The sequence below is a fragment of the Sinohyriopsis cumingii genome, chromosome 5 (genome assembly GCF_028554795.1).
Source record: "Sinohyriopsis cumingii isolate HCF-2022 chromosome 5, ASM2855479v2, whole genome shotgun sequence".
In the NCBI taxonomy this organism is placed as follows: domain Eukaryota; kingdom Metazoa; phylum Mollusca; class Bivalvia; order Unionida; family Unionidae; genus Sinohyriopsis; species Sinohyriopsis cumingii.
In genome coordinates, this window is record NC_142965.1 from 42,514,870 (window position 1) to 42,538,048 (window position 23,179).

The 23,179-nt window shown below is 35.8% G+C and overlaps 1 pseudogene across 1 annotated transcript in view; it reads left to right on the forward strand.

Annotated features, from left to right (window-relative positions):
* The window catches only part of LOC149799031 (calpain-5 pseudogene), a 39,028-nt pseudogene that overhangs the window by 11,504 nt on the left and 4,345 nt on the right, over positions 1-23,179 (forward strand). The window contains exon 2 of the transcript XR_016421080.1: positions 21,357-21,528. The product of XR_016421080.1 is annotated as a calpain-5 pseudogene (transcript). The remainder of the gene's footprint in view (positions 1-21,356; positions 21,529-23,179) is intronic.

Genomic DNA, 23,179 nt, shown 5'->3' on the forward strand with positions numbered 1-23,179 from the left:
TCATTCGCTGGAATAGCAGTGCTCGAAATAATTCAGATCAATTGGAATAATAGCTGTCGCGGAAATACCGTGAATTCATTTAAATACATTTGGATATTTAATAGCTGTCACGGGAATACTCATTTAAGGACGTTTGGATTTATAACTGTATCGATACTGTGGATTCATGTAAAGACATTTTGGGATTATATCATAGTTGTTCTGCTGTATTGTTGATACATCAGTATATTACTGACCATCGTTGGTAATGCCATTGGAACTGGCTTGGATTACTCGATATATTTGGACTTGATAGAACTATTTAGGATTTTATAATTTCATTCACCATAATGTAAGTTATTTTTACTTTTCAGTTTGCATTTTAGGGAAAAAGAATATATTTTCAATTATACAAAACTTGTTGGTTGTCGCTCTTTCTTGTTACTTATTTTAAGACCATAAACCAGTAACAAAACTTTTTCATAATATTTCCCTTTGAGGTCGTAGTGTCATACTAATATTAAACTTGTGGCCTAATGTTAATTCTCCTGGTCAGCATACAGTCAAACGCTCAAGATGGTGGCCGTAATGTTCAATTCCCTTGAGGCCATATGGTAATGGTTAACCTCGCAGTGTATCCCCATTACTACTAATAACTTTTAGTCAGCAGATATGTTTTGATCCGTCTCGTACGCTATACCGAATGCATCACCCTCTGTTCCTATCGTCTAATCATTTACTTACTCGTTGGAGAATACTGAGTAACACGATATTTGTGGCTATTTAAAGAGCAAATCTGCTATTTTATCCAAGAAGCTGGAATAGGATCCTGAATGAGAGAGGAGGACCTGGAAATCGCACACGTTTCCTGTGATATAGAACAAAGAGTAAGTATCGACGGAAATACGTCAAATATTACACATTTTTTTTTTGTTTACTTGTAATACGATTACATATGGGTCTAATACAAAGCATTCCGTTTTCCTTTCTTACCCGTGTATCTCCTGTAACAAAGATAGTTTGCTGTCGACTCCAAATATGATATGAAATGAAAGAGTATTAAGGATCAACTATCTATATAGGTACGGAGGAGGGGGAGGGGCGAGAGATTGGTGGGGGCTGGGATTTTCTTTTGTGTCAGAGCCAACGTATTTTCATTCAAGCCTTTTGAGAACCATAACTGTTATTCAGTCCCCCCTCCCCAACATTATATTGTATGTCACCAAGTCAAAAGTCAAACCAGAATTATAAAACTGAATACATTAATATGTAGGAATACTGAACGTACATGTAACGAATTAAAACATAAACTTTATCTATGTTTGTGACATTATGAGTATCATTAAAATCAAGCAGAATTTATAATTAGATGCACGAAGTATTGATACAAATTAAAGCTATGACCGTGCAAAGTTTTGAGTTTCACACAGTCACTTGTTTTTCATCAGCTCTTTATATTTTGGACCTAAAATACATGCCTATCTTCCCTACATGCCATGTGTAGCTCTCTTGACTAATTCGCTCCAAAACAATTTCAGGCGCAAATATTGGTATTTTAAAAGCATATTGACTGATCCGGTCTGTACGAGTTTCTAAAATCTTGTCAAAAAGTTGAATATACTTTTAACAAAATTCAAAAGAAATATTGGTCAGAAGCCTGAAATAAAGAATATTTATTTGATTTTAATTTCCACGCATTTCTAGTGCTTAAAATCTTGCAGAGATTACGTAAGTGGATTTTGGATCCCCTTGTGGATACCAATATTTTAAAGTAAAATATAAATCATACATTGATTCCTTTAGCTTAAATACATGACCTTTGACCTCTTAAAGAATTTGCTGTAATAGCGAAATTAAGTTTATTAAACACAAATCTCTGAAGAATGTGAAATTATGTTTGAAGAAAACTTGAAAAGTTCAGTGAGCTTTGGCCTTAGTTATGCGCTGTGTGACGAACCTACAGGATTTCGATATCAGTTGGCTAAAATACCAGCTAACATATACACTGTGAGGAAACTCAGATATTCTCACGCAATAAATTCTGTGCGAAAACAAGATTACTTTTTTCTCTTTAAAGTTGTACGGTAGGTGTCAGTCGATTGGAATCGGATCACAACAATAACATTGCCTTAGACTTGTGTAACAGCGGCTACTCTTCTCAGCTGAAGAACAAATTTGTCCTCTTGGCAATATCCTGACGACTATGCAAACATCTGTATTAATATTTGGCGGGAGTTTGTTTCAACTGTTCTGAATATGGAACCAGCGCAGAAAGGTAGATTGGATGTTTTCAACGTTTGCTGAGCTTGATATGCTTCATCCACAAGCATGGAGAGTACGCCACTTGTAGAGACTATAAAACCACCATACTGTATCACGCATCACGGAGGTAAAAGTTCTACTAAAACCACATGGATCAAGACTACACAAGCACGCAACACATGTATACTCCAACGCTGTATTATCGCGGCAAACGTGATTTTCCGAATAATTTTGGACACGCGCCGTCTAGTGGTTGTTTACAGATGTAAAGATGTAGCCAGTAAGGACGCAAATATCTTACAAAAGTTACATCACACTTTCTTCTAAAATGTCAACAGTTTTTTTTTTGAAGTTTACAGTGAAAAAGAATGAACATCACTTTTTGGTAAAGTGCATGCATTTACGTTGATCATCATATAAAAAACTCAATTCGAACATGCTATACCTTCATTGGCTTTGATTACGAAATATAGTTTGTTTGATGATTATAGGTCATATACTGATGGTGACATACATGTCCTTACAAGGTTATGGTTGCATTTTCATTGCATGGTATGGTAGCCAATAGGGACCAAAATTGACAAGATGTTGCTTATGATCATACTTCTCATCTGTAAATAAGAATATATGAACAGTGAAACTTTCTTGAAGTTAATAATATTTCAGTAATAATATTAGCAATATTTGTTATATATTTACATTTCTTTGCCCACATTGCATTTAAAATTTTAAATTCATATGAAGTTAAATAATAATTGCTTTTAGTTTGTAATGTTGTTATTCAGGGATTTACACTTGAATTACATTTGTGTGTTCAATTTTATCATTAGATCCTTTCGTTTATTGTGGAAATATTATGTCAGTACACGCGTGGACATTTCTTCTCATGGATAAGTTGTATTTTATGTTTATTATAATACCTGCGTGATACCATACATAAGTTAGGCAACTACCATGATAGTATAGAGTTGTTCCCCCATGGTTCACTAATCTGGGTCAGCCGCGATATGCTTTTTTATTTACATTTACGAGCTTTGATTGACAAAGATTTTTTTAAGGAAAAGAAAGAGGGAAAGTCATTGAAACTTTACAAATTATAAGTAAGCAGCAATAGCAAAACAGTTTTAATATGTACTGATGAGAGCATTAAGTACCGCGATAATACAGCATTCTGGGCTATAGTTTGCATTGTAACCTAAACCTGTAACTGTATCACATTCAAACTATGTATTCAGTTCCACTGGGAGCCACTGTATGAAAAAGAACCAAAAAGAATAGTGTTCAAACAGTAAATATTAAATTGAGTTAAATCTGATTTGAGTGACCACTGGTCATTTACAACCAACATTACTGTGTACGGATCGGATTTATTATGTAAACGCACAGTTGAAACCACTTGCTAAACAACTTTTGACCAGGGATTATATGCAGAATACGCCTCAACACTGGTATGAATGAAAAACTAGATATAAATACCAATAAACTATTTCTTGGTAACCATGATCGCCGAGAAGGGCGTGAAGGTGGAATGAAAATTATTCTAATTAAAATCAAGATTTACTTATAATGATTAATTATGTTAGGGATCTAGACAAACAAGTAGGTCTAAGGTTTCTTTTTCTGACAGCGGAGAAGGAAAAATATACAAGCGGAGACCTACTTGTTGGTCAAGTTAGGGATCCTAATTTCAATCTGACTTAACTATTCTGAAAGTCACACGGGTCATATAGGCATTTAAGACACACTATTTCAGTAATGGGTGTCATTTTATTGAATTTGAATTTACATTCCTTTAAGTAGCAAGTATTTATTTCATTTGGATTCCTATCCATCCAGATTCCTTTGCAAGGTCCTGATTTACATGCCCTGAAAAGTGCATACGACAAAATCAATGTTAAAGTACGTAGACATATTTAGATGAAATGAACCCAAGGGTATGATCAGTACAATCTGGACTGAATGTTGCATGCTGTGATGTCACAATGAAAACTATGCATATTGATAAACAAATTCGTATTACCCTATATTGTGATGATTCCACTCGAAGTGCTCTTCTCTTGACCTAAGTTTAGAACATGGCAACGATTGTAAAAGACCATTGAGATCAAAAATTTTCATCAGGAAGTTTCTTGATGACAGCTAAGGTGCAGATAATTCAAAAATCAGGATTGAATAGACTTTGTTAATGAAAAGTAGTGTTAGATTAAAAAAAAACAATTTATATTTAATTTAAAACAAGTAAATGCACATACATGACCCATGTGACTTGTACTTTAAATGTAGCGTCACAATTGTAATGAAACTAGGAGACTGAAGTACATTTACATATTCATGCCAGAGTAATGTAAATCCCCATCAAGACTTATCATTTCTTTGTTATAGCAAGCAGTCATGGATGTACATGTATGTAGTCAGTTCAGTGGTTTGTTTTCTTTCTTTACCTGTTGTAAAAGCCTGTATGATACAGTTCTGGTAATCTTTTTATGCAAGATCTTCTGACCTAGCTTTCAGGGTAAACCTTTGAGTAACATCATTTGTCTTTGGAGTTAATATGCTGTGCTTCGGTTGAATGAGGTCTTTATCTCTTAATAAGTTACTTCCATTTTGCAGATGCATTAAATTTATAGTGCATGTAATTATAAAGATTCTTTGTTCTTTGCATTATTTTGATGTTATGGTTAAGGCCTACACTAAGCCAAAAGTACCATTGTCAGAGACCCCTCTGGTGGCTGAAATGGTTAGAGCATCCGCCTCGGATTTGGTAGGTCATGGGTTAGAACCCGGCAGAGTCATACCAAAGACTTATAAAAATGCTACTAGTATCTGCCTCGCTTGGAGCTCAGTGTTAAGAGGTTAGTGTTAGGACTGGTAGGCCTGGTGTCAGGATAATGTGATTGAGTAGAACACGATGCATCTGGGGAGTTTTTGGGGGGTCCCCGGTTGCCTTGTGGTAATAAGCACCCACCTTTACAGATAACTCACATCTCACCTATATCTGCATGAGGTTGAGTCTTGGCTTTACCAATATGAGCACGAGAGAAGGCTTGACAGTAGCTACCTGTGGGTTGGTGGTTCTTCCACAGGTCTTTCCAAGTTCCTCCTTCATCAAAATATACCAGTGGTAAATTATAAAACTTGTTTATCTTGTAAAAACAAATAATAATAATAATAATGAGGACTTTGTATAGCGCCTAATCTTTAGAAGCTCTAAGCGCTTTACATTAGACAACATCTATAAGATAAAAGAACATATAATAATATTATTACAAAAACAAACACCATGAAATTAGAAAAACATTAAAAAATAAAAAAGATGCTGAGAATATTTCTGGTAGGAAACATTATTAGGTCTTTAAGTTTGTTCTTGCAGTCGAAATAAGTGAGTTTTGAGAGCCCTCTTGAATGTGATCAGTGTCTTTGTGTCTAAGTTCAGTGGGCAATTCATTCCACATTGCTAGGCCCTGGTATGCAAAAGAACGCTGTCCATATGACTTTGTTTTCATAGTGGGAATAATGGGTATACGATTGTCAGAAGAGGAGCGTAAGTATCTTGCTGGTGTATACACATGGGTGAGGTCGGATAGGTATTTTGGACTAGAGTCCGACAGTGAAATGTAGCACAGAGAACAAATTTTATGTTTGATTCTGGATCGAATGGATAGCCAGTGTAGGGTACAGAGCAGCGGGGAGGTGTGCTCTGATCGTGGCAGTCTAAGTATGATCCGAGCAGCTGTGTTTTGAACTTTTTGAAGTTTCTGGAGTAGATACTTAGATGAACCAGATAGAATTGAGTTACAATAGTCCAGTCTTGAAAGTACTAATGAACACACAAGTGTTTTAGTGGCATCAACTGAAAGATATTTGCGAATTGAGCTGATGCGTCTCAGCTCAAGATATGCAGCCTTGCATATGTTCATGACATGTTGGTACAATGTGAGAGTACTGTCCAGAGTAACACCTAGGTTTCATACTGATTGTGTGAATTTAATGTTGGCATTGCTGATATTTATTGTTTGAGGTAAAGGACAGGAATGAGAAAGTCTTTGTGTTGTGATCAGAATGGCCTCATTTTTATCATCATTCATCTGCAGCTTGTTACATGTCATCCATGATTTCACATCAGAAATGTACCTCTCTACACCTTGGATGGCAGCATCAACTTCAGTTGAGTGGCTAGATTTGTATATTTGGGTGCATACAATTGGTGAGACACTGGATGATGATCTATGACACTTGAGAGCAACTGAGTGTATAGAATGAAGAGAACAGGTCCAAGAACAGACCCCTGTGGAACACCACAACATAGATCAACTGGACTGGTGTGTATTCCATTTGCAGATACAATTTGTGTCCTGTTGACCAAGTAGGACTTGAACCACAGTAAGGCTGTATCATGAATGCCAAATACATGCTGGAGGTGGTGAAGTAATATATCATGGTCTGTTGTGTCAAATGCTGCAGACAAATCAAGGAGGGTGAGGACTGTAATATTTATGCTATCCAACGCAGACATAATGTCATTAACTACTTTTAGAAGAGTAGTTTCAGTACTGTGGCAAGGGCGATATGCAGATTGTACATTGCTAAAAAGACTGTTTGAATTTAGATGAGATACAAGTTGGGATAGATCAACCTTTTCTAAGACTTTTGATATGAATGGGAGATTAGAAACCGGGCGGTAGTTCTTTAAATCATTATGGTCTAGTGTTGGTTTCTTCAGCAGAGGCTTTAAAATGGCAGTTTTGAAAAATGATGGGAATTCCCCGGATAGAGAGAGGTATTAATAACATCAGTTAGTGAAGGCAATACTGGATCTATGCACTCAAGCAGCAGTGATGTTGTAATTGGATCAAGTAACAAATGTATCATGATAGGTTATGATACATTTGTTACTTGATCCAATTCCAACATGGGTCACATAGCATTAAACCCCAAGAAAACAAATATTTACTTATTTTTGTTCATTTGTTACACCTTCAACACATGTATCATTATCATTATCATCATCATTATTATTGGTCTTATTATCTGTATATTCAAGTGAATTTTGTGTTTTCAGCTATTTGTTCATTACACCCTCAGTACTCTGTTTCATCAGCACTAAGAAAACTTTGCCTATGAATATATCATGGAGGGTAAGTCAGTCATACCAAAAATGAGGTCACTGCGACTAAGGCTGTACAGTTTGCCAAAATATTTGAAAGTGTATGTGGTTTACAGTAACTGAAATGATTGTGTTAGGAATGTAACCTTTACCCCCACTCCACCTGTATGTTAGGCACAATGAACAGCCAACAGCTGATACAGTGTGCATGCTGTACATCAGTTGAGTCATGATTGTTTTTTGGGCTGTACATCTTTTGTTTGTTATTGTGAGGGAAAGCAGTTTTTAAAACATTTCTTTATTGAATATATCTGACAATTTCATTTGAATATCCTTCGGGTCATAGTGACATTGTTTCCAACCACTACAATAAGTACATGAATGACCATGATTACAAATCAATGATGCTAATGTATACTGCCTGGGAAATGCGTAAAAGATATTTTTGTTGGGTCTACAATCAAACTCCAGAATGTTTTGTGTTTTTTAAAATCAATCAATTCCATTTAAGGCATCATGCCACATTTAGTGTGTAAATCACAACCTCTTTTCTGTTTGAAGTTGCTACATTAATCTCAAAAGTAGATGGTTAAACACCATGCAACCACAAAAATGAAATTTGAAATAACAGAAAAGACGGACAGCTCTGCTGGAAAAAGCAGGGCAATTTAGCTAGTGGTGAATTGATAATCAGAAGGTTGAAATAGCACATTACTTTAAGAAGATCTGTAACACAAAAATCTGTAATGGAGTCCTCTTAAGTAGTCATGTGGAAATATAATTGGAACATTAGTTCCTGTGTCACTGACAGCTACATGAATATATAATTTAATTGGAACATTAGTTCCTGTGTCACTGACAGCTACATGAATATATAACTTAATTGGAACATTAGTTCCTGTGTCACTGACAGCTACATGAATATATAATATAATTGGAACATTAGTTCCTGTGTCACTGACAGCTACATAAATATATAATTTAACTGGAACATTAGTTCCTGTGTCACTGACAGCTACATGAATATATAATTTAATTGGAACATTAGTTCCTGTGTCACTGACAGCTACATGAAAGTGATGTGAAAATACCTAATTTAATTGGAACATTAGTTCCTGTGTCACTGACAGCTACATGAATATATAATTTAATTGGAACATTAGTTCCTGTGTCACTGACAGCTACATGAATATATAATTTAATTGGAACATTAGTTCCTGTGTCACTGACAGCTACATGAACATTCATTTACTCATTTACAGAGTTTGTAAACATTTACAGACAGTAAACTAAAGTTATTTACGTGTGTAAACACTGTAGCCTTAACAATGATCTAATTTGCATGCATGTAATTTGAGATTTTCTTTCTTAATGATCTAAATATTTTGGACCTGTACTAATGAAAATCAATATGCGGATGCATCTGAGGGAGAGAGAACTCAGTTGTACCAAAAGCTGGTTACTGTAACCTAATTTTCACACTTGACTGACATTTGAGTGGATTTGTATTTACAAGTAAATATATAAAAAATTTTCTTTCTGTGCTGGAAGTATAAATTGTGCATCTGTGTTAAATGAGTTTTGAGGATCAGCATGTACTGGTAAAGTAAAATATCTGTATAAATGGTCATCAAATTTTAAAAAAGCACATTAGCAGGAAAGACGTTACTTATTTTGTATATTTTAGAGTTTGAAATTTATTATCGTGCTTTAAGTTTAATTCATCAGCATCTTGTAGCCTTTTCTACCACAATCAGGTATTGTAGTAATTTTTCATTGTCACCTTTTGCATCTATCTTTCCAGAGTTTAGCAAACAAATAAGTCATTCTGTTTATAAATAACCCAAATGTGATTTGGTTACTGTTGGAGAGGAGTAATGTTTCTGAGAGCACTAGCATAAAGCCAAAGCCTGTAATCCCTTTGCTATGCATTTAGCAGTGAGTGCAATAGCATAAAGTCAAAGCCTGCAATCCCTTTGCTATGCATTTAGCAGTGAGTGCAATAGCATAAAGCCAAAGCCTGCAATCCCTTTGCTATGCATTTAGCAGTTGAGTGCAATAGCATAAAGCCAAAGCCTGCAATCCCTTTGCTATGCATTTAGCAGTTGAGTCCAACAGCATAAAGCCAAAGCCTGTAATCCCTTTGCTATGCATTTAGCAGTGAGTGCAATAGCATAAAGCCAAAGCCTGCAATCCCTTTGCTATGCATTTAGCAGTGAGTGCAATAGCATAAATCCAAAGCCTGTAATCCCTTTGCTATGCATTTAGCAGTGAGAGCAATATCATAAAGCCAAAGCCTGTAATTCCTTTGCTATGCATTTAGCAGTGAGAGGAATAGTATAAAGTCAAACCCTGTAATCCCTTTGCTATGCATTTAGCAGTATATATCGTATATAGCCTATTTGTTTGTCTGAAATTTGACTTTCTGGCCCTAACCACCTGACATCTGGCCCCAACCACCTGACATCACAAACAGATCTTCAGAGGCAATGAACCTGGCATGAATTACTCCAAGACATAACAAATCTGGATTTTGTCAGAAAAAATAACGTGATTAAAGTATACTGCTACAGGGTGCCTACTTGTCCTCCAGGGCACATGATTTGTAACATTTACTTGTCCTCCAGGGCACATGACTTGTAACATTTACTCTCTTAGGAAACATGACTTGTAACTTTTAGTTATTCTGCATCAAGCTTACTCCTAATGCACTGAAAATGCTTAAAATGACACGTTCCCAATTATTGGACAAGTTTTTGAAATAGTGACTTCCCCTTGTTTAGGCATAACCTATTATTGACTGCTGGTTGAAAATCATAACTGAGTGCTGGATGGACAGTTTACTACTAGTTTTCAGTTTATTTTGATTATTTGTATTACCACAAAGGCAACCTCAAAAATGTGTGTGTTTCTGCTAACAGCATGGAAAGGAATCGGGTAGGTAGTATGTTGTTTTTTAAATTAAATGCTTTTATCCAGCTCTTGGCCAGTTACAGATAGGTACAATATGCAGCAAAAAATATATACACCCAAAACACACACATTTTTTGGGGGTATTTTGATTCTTTGGAAAGTTTATGTGCTGTATGAAAGATTGAGGAAAAATATATGCACCCAAAACACACATTTTTGGGGTATTTTGATTCCTTGGAAAGTTTATGAGCTGTTTGAGGAAAAATATCAGCTTAAACAGCTGTCTGCTTTGGATTGACTGAGTGACTGTTTGACAGATTGACTGATTGACTGATTGTATCTGTTGAATATTAATCGTTCCAGCATCAATGATGCAGTTTTTAGGAAATCTCAGGAATTTAATTCCTGTTTGCTTTTCTTATCATGGTTAAAATATTTGCATTTCATCATAACTCATGATATCAAACATTTTGGAATTTATTTACAAGAGTGTCAGAAAATATGCGACATGACATGAAGTGTTAGATCTTTTAAGGAATCTTTTTAAAAACTGTAGCTTCCTCCTTCCCATATCATTTTTGGTAATTGAATCCACATACCCCTTTTGTAATTGAGACTTCTTTCCAGGCCCACTCTGCATTTAGAAATGCCCAAGAATTTTGTAATGAATCATACCTGTGAAACAACCCATTATATTTTCACTTTGTTATTCTTTTGCCAGGAAAGGGGATTTTTCCATTGTTCTTGCCAGCAATGGGTATATTGCTGTTTCTGGCCATAGGTGAGCTTATGATAGTGACCCTGTATCTGAGTTATCTTCAACTGTCCATCAGCAAGTGCTTGTAATTACCACATTGGGGTCAGTACTTCTGATCCAGTTTTTTTAATTGCTTTAAAACACCAAAGACCAACCAACATACAGTTGCGTACATGTGTGTGTGCATTTTTGGAGAATACTTGGTATTTTTACTGCACTCCAATTAAGTAGACTAAATTGACAGTATGGAGATTCAATTTCAAGCTAGGATCTAAGATATCCTAGATGAGGTAGAGGAATGTGTTTCTGTAAATGATTACAGTCCAGCTGGCATAGTCACTATTCATATCCAGAAACTTCTTCATTATATTACAACAGAGCTACATACATGTATTTTATGGAGGAGTATTAATTTTCATGATTTTCATCTATAATTCACAAATGCCGAAAAGCAGACTAATAACAAGGGAGCGCCAGCAAAATGCTCCTTCTAAGCTTGACACAAGATCTATATCTGTATCAGTAATTTCATTTATTTTTTTCTACATCTCATTTAAATTGTATTGTAAAGAATGTATAAATAAATATTAATACAGATTGTGACCATGTATGGTAAATGGATATATTGTGCCAATTTTATATTGTAGAAAGTTACTAAATAATAATGAATTTGAAATAATATTGAATTTGAAATAATAACATGAGAGGATGACAAGTCAAAGCATGGCATATAATAGCTAGTTTATTAATAGTGCAGATGGCTGACATTGATAAGGTGCATCTACCCATTGGGAAGTAGTTTCTGATAGAACTTACATTTTATTGCAGAGATAATATAATTAATATTAATGCAGGTTGTCTAAATGTAGGATAAATGGTTATACACTAGAGCACATCATGAAAGACCACCCCTTTTGACATAAAGTTATAGTTGTACATTAGAAACCATCATGAAAAAACACTCCTTTTGACAAAAGTCATGGTTTCTCATGACAGGTCATAAAACTATACAATAAATACATTGAGAACCTAGTCTTTCAAGACAGGTGGTCTCTGAAGACAGGTTGCATATCATTAGCAGTGGTTTTTCAAGACAAGTTTTACCAGCCTTCAGTGATTTCTTCAGGAGTTTCACACATTCCCCTTGCATTTTCTTTCATAGGGATTGTAAATTTTAAATGGGTTGGGGCAGTTTTGTTAATGGGATCGATATTTCTGAATAAACCCTTTATTGTAAGTTTAATCTGATGTGTGTGTTAAGTATCTTGTCATAAATACAGATGACACTATATTATCAGCATAGGGAAGTTGTTAATAGCATAACGGCGGCAATCATGCATTATGAAATGGCACTTTTTCATGCTTTTGAAATGGTTGTAACAGCATAATAGCATAACGGCAGCAATCATGCATTATGAAATAGCACTTTTTCATGCATTTGAAATGATTATAACAGCATAATAGCATAACGCAGCAATCATGCATTATGAAATAGCACTTTTTCATGATTTGAATGATTATAACAGCATAATAGCATAACAGCGGCAATCATGCATTATGAAATGGCACTTTTTCATGATTTGAAATGATTGTAATAGCATAATACCATAACGGCGGCAATCATGCATTATGAAATGGCACTTTTTCGTGCATTTGAAATGGTTGTAACAGCATAATATCATAACGGCAGCAATTATGCATTATGAAATGGCACTTTTTCAGTTGCAAAAAGTCACTTTAGTAAGTATTTGATTATGGTGGTTAATCTAGAAGTCAAATGTTTACACGAGGATCTAGTTACCTGAGGGTCTAGTTACATAAGGGTCTAGTTACATGAGGATCTAGTTACCTGAGGGTCTAGTTACATGAAGTTCTAATTGAACTTGATGAATGTTAAAGGTTTAATTACACTCATGGCAGATCTACTTGGCATGTTTCTCACGTGCTCACAGATTTTTGAAAGGGAATGGGAGCATGAAATTTAGTGGGGATTTACAAATCATGTGACCTGGAGATGACTCCAAATTTATCTGGCACAAAAGCATGAGATACTGATGCAGCACTAAATTTGAAATACTAGTATCAAAAATGAAATGTCGAAGTATGGTTCGTGCTGTCTAGTTTGCTTTACAAGGCTTACTTATAGTTCCTGGCAGACTCATAAGGGAAGCGTAAGCATGACCTGGTAGACCCATACGTGAAGCAGAGGCAAGACCTGGCAGACCCATATGTGAAGCATAGGCAAGACAGGCAGACCCATATGTGAAGCATAAGCATGACCTGGCAGACCCATATGTGAAGCATAAGCATGACCTGGCAGACCCATATGTGAAGCATAAGCATGACCTGGTAGACCCATACGTGAAGCAGAGGCAAGACCTGGCAGACCCATATGTGAAGCATAGGCAAGACAGGCAGACCCATATGTGAAGCATAAGCATGACCTGGCAGACCCATATGTGAAGCATAAGCATGACCTGGTAGACCCATATGTGAAGCATAAGCATGACCTGGCAGACCCATATGTGAAGCACAGGCAAGACAGGCAGACCCATTTGAGAAGCACAGGCAAGACAGGCAGACCCATATGTGAAGCAGAGGCAAGACCTTGGCAGACCCATATGTGAAGCAGAGGCAAGACCTGGACAGACCCATATGTGAAGCACAGGCAAGACCTGGGCAGACCAATATATGAAGTGTAGGCAAGACCTGGCAGACTGATATGTGAAGCATAGGCAAGAAAGGAATCATATTGCTGAAGGTGGTGTAGTTGCCATTGATGTCAATAAATAGTATTTGCGTCCTGCATCAGTGTTTAAGTTTTTACATTGAATACATTTAATCTGACACTGTTTTATGCACTGTCATGATACTTGATGGATATCTTCATCTTGGATGGTACTGCTCACATGCTGAATTAGGTCACAGTGACTTGGATTTTAAGCCTCTTCAATTACATTAATCTTTTGCATTTACATGTGAGTTCCTTATACACTGTTGTGTGTGCTGACCAGAAATTTGATGGGTGTTATTTATATTACGAACACTCTTTATTAATCTGTGACCTATTGTTAAGGTCCAGGTAGCTTAGTAGGTAGAGTATTGGTTTTGTAAATACAAGTAACATGGGTTCAGTTTACATGCTCAGGTCAACTGCATCATTTTGCCCTTGGGAAAGGCACTCATCCCCCATTTCCTTTTCATGATATGGTCTATAATGTGTTAAAAGTGCTGTTAAAACAAGAAGAAAGGGAGTCATAGTGGTTTGCTTTTCTTAGCTGACAATGCGTGGTCTTTGGATTACACCATCACCTAGGAAACACGACAAACATCATTCTATGGATCCCTCTTGAATTGAAACAGGTAAACAGTGTGTTTAGGTGTGCATAGTACATGCCTTTAGACATATGCAGCTCATTAACTAACATAATCCCAGACTGAGTGTAGTGGTATGCTATGCTGGGCCTGTCTGCATTGCTTTTTGGAATTTGTGAACCTCAAATGATCCATTTCAGACTGTATAATTTTTATACCATGGGGGCAGGGACCAGGTTTTATGTACAAATTTAATACCGCAATCAGTGACCTAGTATAAAAAAATCATAAAAAATTAAATACACAAGTGAGGTCAAAAAGGTCCATATTTTTAGATACCTATATTAAAACAAAGCATAAGAATAGTATTCACTTGACCAGAGAAGTCAATGGCAGTTCATAGCAGAAGAAGTTTATGCACCCCAACCCCTATTTCATACATGCATTTTTCACATCCAAAGGCCATTTTTGACAGCATGTGGTGCTCACAGTGCAAATGCAAGCTCTTTTCCTGGATGAAAATTTTGAAAAAGATTGTCTACTAAATAGTTTGATGCAATTCAGAATAGTTGTCATCCAAGCCGTTTTTGAGATACTGTACTTGCTTTTAACCCACGTGTCTATTGCAGTGGGAGGCTAGCTCTTCTTCCTAGCTGAATATTGGTATTTCACTATCAACATACTGCAGAGCAACTATGGAAGGTATACATGCCTGACATCAATTTCAAGAACAACACAAGCCCAAAACACCTAGTTCACAAATATATCCATATCTATAAATAGTAAACAATAATAGCTGAAAAAGTCACACCATAGCCTTAAGTTAAGAAATTTGCCAGGGGCCAATTTCCGAAACTTGACCCTGCCACCTATGGAACATGTTGCTGCTGTACAGTTGCAGGACTTATAAATGATACTTATTTTCTTTACATAATTCAGAGTAGCTTTTAGTGTATTATATGTACAGTGTATGTATGATAAAATGGGGATCTTGCACTGGTAATTATTAATTGGTATGAAATTTATGTTTAGAGTTGTACAGTTTTTGTTTTTGTTTTTGTGGTCACTTTTCACACTTTATTGGCTATATAATGCAGAAAAAATGGGAGTAAAGTGCCTTGTTCTCGTGAATACACTGAGGCAGCTACACTGGGCTGTCCTGAACAGGTATCAAATCCGGGACCCTTGGATCATGAAGCAGATTATTTACCAACTGAGCTACTGTGGCTTTCTGAAAAGAATTGAAGAAATGAATCTGTATTAACTAGCCACCTGTCTTCAGAGACCATTTTTATAACTTCCCAAAGGTAACTGTTTAATTAGGATGTGTGGAAATTTGTATGCTGCATGAGCTGCTACCCAGAGTTTATAATGAATTCTGTATGTATTGGTGCATAAAAATGCACTACTGAATAGCAGGAAATTAGCATCATACCAAATAAATACTAGAAATACAGCTCTATTTCCACAAGACAAATATTGTGTGTATCAATACATGAAAGATTTTATTGTGTCAAGGCAAGTGGAGGAAAGTGCCTTGCCCCGTGACACCTCACAGTTGCCTACCAAGCGTGGCCGTGGGCAGGATTTAAACCTACACCTTTCCTGTTGTGAGTCTAGCACATGCCACCAATGCTTGATTGAAAGAAAGAAACAGGAAGTTTATAGCCTGTCAGCATTTTTATGTGTGAAAACAGATTAATAGCAGTACTGTAGCTGACTATTTGCTAAATGCATTTTTAATGTTTTAACAGCATTTTCAAAACATTATTGGCCTATCATTTTTATGCTGAGGAAATGGGAGATAGGTGTATTTCCCATGAACACACCGATATAGCCAGTATGGGCTTGCCTTAGTGGGCATCAAAACCTACAACCCTTGTATTACAAATGCTATTCTGTATCAAATAAAGTACTGGCCTGAGTGGGTATCAAACCCAAAACCCTTGTATTACAAGTACTACATGTACCAAATAAACTACTGGCCTGAGTGGGCATCAAACCCCAAACCCTTGTATAATACAAGTACTTACATATACCAAATGAGTTACAGTAAAATCCTCGTAACAGTATGTAAGACACAGGATTATTACATGTACCAAATGAGCAACAGTGATCTCCTTGTAACAGTATGTAAGACAGGAGTACTACATGTGCCAAATGAGCTACAGTGAAGTCCTTGTAACAGTATGTAAGACAGGATTACTACATGTACCAAATGAGCTACAGTGAAGTCCTTGTAACAGTATGTAAGGCAGGAGTACTACATGTGCCAAATGAACTACAGTGAAGTCCTTGTAACAGTATGTAAAACAGGATTACTACATGTACCAAATGAGCTACAGTGAAGTCCTTGTAACAGTATGTAAAACAGGATTACTACATGTACCAAATGAGCTACAGTGAAGTCCTTGTAACAGTATGTAAGACAAGATTACTACATGTACTAAATGAACTACAGTGAAGTCCTTGTAACAGTATGTAAGACAAGATTACTACATGTACTAAATGAACTACAGTGAAGTCCTTGTAACAGTATGTAAAACAGGATTACTACATGTACCAAATGAGCTACAGTGAAGTCCTTGTAACAGTACGTAAGACAGGAGTACTGTATGTGCCAAATGAGCTACAGTGAAGTCCTTGTAACTGTATGTAAGACAGGATTACTACATGTACCAAATGAGTTACAGTGAAGTCCTTGTAACAGTATGTAAGACGAGTACTACATGTGCCAAATGAGCTACAGTGAAGTCCTTGTAACAGTATGTAAGACAAGATTACTACATGTACTAAATGAACTACAGTGAAGTCCTTGTAACAGTATGTAAGACGTTTAGTAGGATGGCACATTGCATCAGTGGCAGTGGTGTCAACTTATTGTTAATTTTTTGGACAATCATGTAATTCAGTGGATAGCAATACAGACTTCCACAAAATCCTTTCAGTGCCAAATAACTTAATTCAATTTCAGCACTGCTACATAATTGCATATGTAAAGCATTGCAATGCTTTTGTTGGAGTATTTATCACATATTTTTAATGAGTTTCAATTATTTTGTCATGACATTTTGGCTTTCCTAAGTATTAAATCACAGTTTGGCAATTATTTTTAAAAAAACAATCACAACATAATGATAGTAAGGAAGGTAAACATTGATAAATTGCCATTACCAATATGTATCCATTCCACTATTCTGATATTATAGGTACACAGTCATGTATTTCCTAAACATTTTGCAGTAACTAAAGAATATTCATGGCTATGTGTTCCTAATGTTATTGGAATACTTTTTGCCAGCACTTGGTGCCAGCATGCTTCCTAGTACAGTACATACTTCATTCTACATTGGACTGGTTGCTATTTTGCCACTACTTGCTTCTGGCAGTGATGGGGTTTGTGTTTTCTTTCATTAGAGAATTGCTGATAGCTACATTGTAGATTTGGCAACATGAAATTAAGCTGGTAGAGGAACTTATTATTGCACAGCATAAAGTCACAGTCTGTATCTTGTAATGCAAGTGTGGCCTGCATCTTTTACCGACCACAAAATTAGGTACCGGTATCCCTTTCTCTTTGTGTTTGTATGTGTGTGTGTCTACACACACACACACACACATACACACACATGCACAGTAAAATCAAGCTTTTAAGACAACCCGCTGAACTTGAGAAAAGTGGCCTGTTTGCTTGGTTGGTCTTGGTAATGAAGTCTGTTTTATATTTAATGAAATATTTGTTCAAATGAATTTTAGTTTTAGCAGTTAATCTAAAAATGGGCTTTTGATAGGTGAACAGATTTATACATGAAAATGTGTAACTCATATACTTACAGACAAGTTAAGTCCAGCTGCAAACAACATAGACCCAGATTTGCTGTCTAAATGCACTGGCAGATCAAGGCCAATGTTGGTTCTACTGATCAGTTCTAACAAACTGCATGGACCCTGATCTGCTGGTTCATTATGTGATGCCATGTCAGGGTCTACAGTTTTCAGTTAGGTCTAACTTAATTTCATGTTATCAGTATATATTGCAAATTGAAGAATTTTTGATAATTTCAGTGACTCACACCATCAGCTCATTTCATGAAGGCGTTCAAAATTATTTGCACTTCGTCGACATGATTCAAATAAGTGAACACTGCATTTTTCTGCCCTAAGTTTATCATTGTGGTTTAACAAAATATTATTAAACTTTGCACTAATTTTTATTTTTGTTTATGTTTTTAACTTTTCAAGAGGGTTTCCAGGGGAAAATTAGACCGATTTTGTTGTATACTTCATGAAGAACACGGTTTATATCTTCTCATCTCAACTCATCATTGAAATATGACATTGGCAAAATTTGTTACCTTTTTTTTTTGCACATTGAGATGTACCTGTCAAATTGATTTTATGGTCATACTGGAAAATAATCAAGTTTTATTGGGTTTACATTATGTCTAATGAAAATTTACCATTGGGGGCAATTCACTGTGTACACAGAAGTAGATGGATACAGCATCACATGTATGTAATAAATCAGTAATCAAATTATGCCTTGTAAACTCTTGGAAGGTGAGAGGTGAGGAAGGGAAGGAAAAGTCTATCAATATTAGTAAACTCCTTGAAAGGCACAAGTATGTCAGGCATGTGACAGCTGGGCTTCCAGTTTGCAGATAGTACAAACATTGATTTATCAGTTAGATATAAATTAAACTGAGTTTTTCCAAGCATTATAGCTGACTCAGCATCAGTCTGGATCCTTTCAATTACAGATGCATCTTTAAACTAGACACATTCAAAGGAGATTCTGAACCAGACTGTTTTACCCAGAGTTACTTTTCAGGTCAGGTTAAAGATGTCATGTACAGTTTAACATAAACATGTTTGGGTGTTTGCAGAGATAGGTTTACGTAGGTTTCCTTATATGTTTGTGTGGTTGTGGGTTTGTGTGTTTCTTATTTCAGTGTTATTGACATGTCTGTAGAAGGATTATAAATAAAAAATATTAAGTTTAAACAATTACACTGTATTAGAAGGTGTAAAATATATCAAAAAATTTGAGGGATTTGGTCATTGAAATATTTTGGAAGGTTGATCCAAGATATTCCTTAAAGCTTTTCAAGATAACTCCTAAAGACCATCTGTATAGAATGTAGAATAAAAAAAATTAATCATCAGCCAGATTGTTACAATAGAGTATAACCAGAACATACTTTTCCAAGAGAAGATTCAAGACAAAAAGTAGCATCTAAATTTATTTTCATGTCATAAAGTAAAAATTCATCCAATGAGAAGATTGCTTGTCTGAATTGCTGAGTCAGACGAAAACTCTAATGATAATACTGCCTATCTGGTATCAGTAATTTAAGTCAGAGGCCTATAGAGAGGGAAATTATAATGATAGAGAATTAACCTTATCAGCAGACTGGTACAGCTGCTGAATGTAATGGCACGTGATAGAGATCTAAAGAAGAGGTAGAGAACCAGTCAGCAATGTAGGTATTTATTACAGCTGTACTTAATAGGCTTATATATTTTACAGATATATAAATTACATCATCTTATTATATGATACATAGTGATCATTACTAGCATCAGTGTATTTAAAAGTAAGCAAAAGATAAGTTGAATTATTACATGAGAGCTTCTGCAAGGAACAGAATACCAGTGGCTGTGCAGCTAAATTAACCTCTCCCAAGGAAAAATTAAGGGAGAGTTTGAAAATCTATTTAAAATAGAACTGGATATTTCTGTAAGAAAATTTAGCTTCATTTTCCTTCAACTAAAGGAACCGTCAGTAAATCTGGCCACTTTGCAGCATGTGCTAGAAACTGAATCCAAACCTCCTGGCATGTTCATAAATCTTTTTAAGTGTTGGCATGTGCATAAATCTGTTTAAGTGTGTTATCTTCAGAATGTCTGCACATTGGCCATGCTATTATTAGACTCTTAAAAGGTCTTACTTAACAGTAGTAAATATCTTTTCAAGGATGCTATTTTGACTCGTTCCTAAGATGGCTTCCTAAGATCTGAAGGACTGTTAGCACATATCCTTCATGACCACTCCTGGCCATATCGCAGTTCACTAGGAAATGTGGTAATTATCTCAGTTCACTAGGAAATGAGGTAATGCTAATTACCCTCAGTGGCCATCTGTAAAGTTCTTTAAACAGATGCAGCTTCCACACAGTTGGCATCCTCTATTAAACCTCCACCTCATCAAACAGATTTAAGGTGCAGTTGACAAGGAGCACCAATTAGTAATTTCTCTAACACTCCTTCATTTCTTAAGGAAGAAGGGAGGGGACAGCCCAAGGGATGCAAACCCTAGCTTGCCCAGCATTCCTCTCTCAAACATTCTCATAGGTGCTTTTCAAAGCCTCTTTCCAGAGGCTCAGCAGGGCATCATGGGTGATGGATGTGTCCTTTCCCTTGTGAGGGAGGGTTACTTTGAGTTTTGGAAACAATTCCCTCTGTAAACAATCAGTCCAGATGAAAGTAAAGGAAGAGGTGCACACCCTTTTTCAGGAAGGGGCAGTTGAGAGGGTTTGAACTTTTATAAGTAACGTTAGTCATTATCGTATTGATATGGGGCTTTCACTGAATGACTTCTTATGGTCTTACATACAGTATGGCTGCCAGATGGTTTCAGCAATCAGTAGTTAAAATAAGAAACAATTATATCTTGGATTCCTCGAAATTCTTTTGCCACTAGAGTAGAACAAGCGTAAGTTTCTTCAAGGAACTCGTGATGTGCTCTCTCGCAGAGCATCTTAATATCGTTGAATTCTTGGTTTAAATTTACTTCTATTATTAGATATACATTTAACAATTATCAAGATTTGATTGTGTCTTTAATATTTTTGAAGTACATTTATTTGGGTATTTGACTGCTTCATGCTTTTTCTTTTTGGGAACATACATGCATAAGGATGCTAACTGCCAATCAATAATGATAACATAGGGCATAGCAAACAGAGGGCATGGCAAACATAGCTTTTGTTTCTATTAATATTGTTATATTTGTGTTTCTTGCAGGATGGGGATCTTTGACAACACTATACCTTTTAAGGGACAGAAATACCATGAGCTGAAGAAGAACTGTATCAAGAAAGGGATCCTCTTCACAGACCCAGAGTTTCCCCCAAATGCATCTTCATTGTACTTCAGTAGGAGGGCACCTTCAGATATCGTGTGGAAAAGACCTGGGGTTTGTAGATTCTTCCACATTATGTCTGTACTTGAACATGAAAACTTAACTGCAAATAGACCAGTGTTAGGATAAGCATTGCTAATATATATTGAATTCAATTGTTCAAAAAAAAAAATTAATAATAATGATGACTTTAAAAATAAAAATGAGGACTTTAAATAATAATGAGGACTTTAAAAATAATAATGAAGACTTTAAATAATAATGAGGACTTTAAAAATAATACTAAACAGGGTAAGTGCTCCAATAGTTTTCTGATAGTTGTTACCAAATACATGTTCAATAAAAGCTGAAGCTTTTTGTGGATAAAACTTCATGAGACATTCTTTCATTATTGGTCATTTTGAAATGACCATACAAAATAGGTTACAATGGCTCGTTTTTTATGTGTGACATACCTATCTCAAGATGCACCCAAGTCACATTAAATGAAAGGATATTAGAATTGGATTCCTGAAAGGAATTTTAAGCACTGTTAAGTAAAGTAGGTAACAGCAATACAGTTGGGTATTTAACAGACCTTCATGTCAAAGAGTACCTACACTGTAAGTTTGATCCTGAAAGGTATATCCTGCACAGTTGCAAAAGATGGATGCACAAGAGCAGAGAGGTGGACACTGTGAATTATATACATTCTACTCACTTCTCTAAGCAGGGCAGTTTTTTCAATGTTGTACATGGAATTTGCCTCCCAATCTGAGTATTTTTTCAGTTATTCTTTTAAAAAAATTTCATAAACATTAAAAATTAGCTTGATTATTAACAGAAAATGTCTTGTGTCCAGCTAAAGAAAGGAAACATCAATATGATCATGATGCTAGAGTAAACTGCAGACTGTTGCATTCTTGTTGCACATTCATCAGACTTGATGAATGCATTAGTTTTTACACAAATGAGGAATAGGACACAGTGATCTGTTTTTCCCATTGTAGTGGCTATATAGTGTATTTTGCATGACCTTGGAATTAATGATGGTTATTCATTAAAAATAAGTGACATTTTTCATACAGCCTTTTCTTTTTGAATGAAATCTATGGAAGTTTTGCTTTAAGATGCACGGGGAATTAAAAGATAAATTGCATATGAAAAATTTAAGACAATGCAGTACACTCATAAAACTTGTATCATAGAATTTGTCCATGAAAGGCTTTACCTTTCAATGCAAATGTACAGATATGAAAGCAGTACTCAAAACACTGCACCTTTAGGATGCAAATATACAGATATGAAAGCAGTACTCAAAACACCATATGTACCATTAGGATGCAAATGTACAGATATATAAACAGTACACAAAACACTGCAACATTAGGATGCAAATGTACAGATATGAAAGCAGTACTCAAAACACAATATGCACCATTAGGATGCAGTTAGGATGTGTGGTGTGACGGGGTTGTTATGCCATCACTGTGGTAGGTGTATTATGATTGGGGTGGGGTGCTTCCAATATTCTTTTAAAATTATTATAGAAGTCCCACCCAGGCTCAGATTTGGTTGGAAGTTAAATTGGTGAAAGATAGATGTAAAGCCCCGAGCCCACAGCCAGAAATGCTGATGGTTAAATGATTGAATGTACAAAAAAGTGAAATTCCATGAATAACAATTTAATAACAATTCAATAGTCAGGTGCTTCAAATTTCCCAAA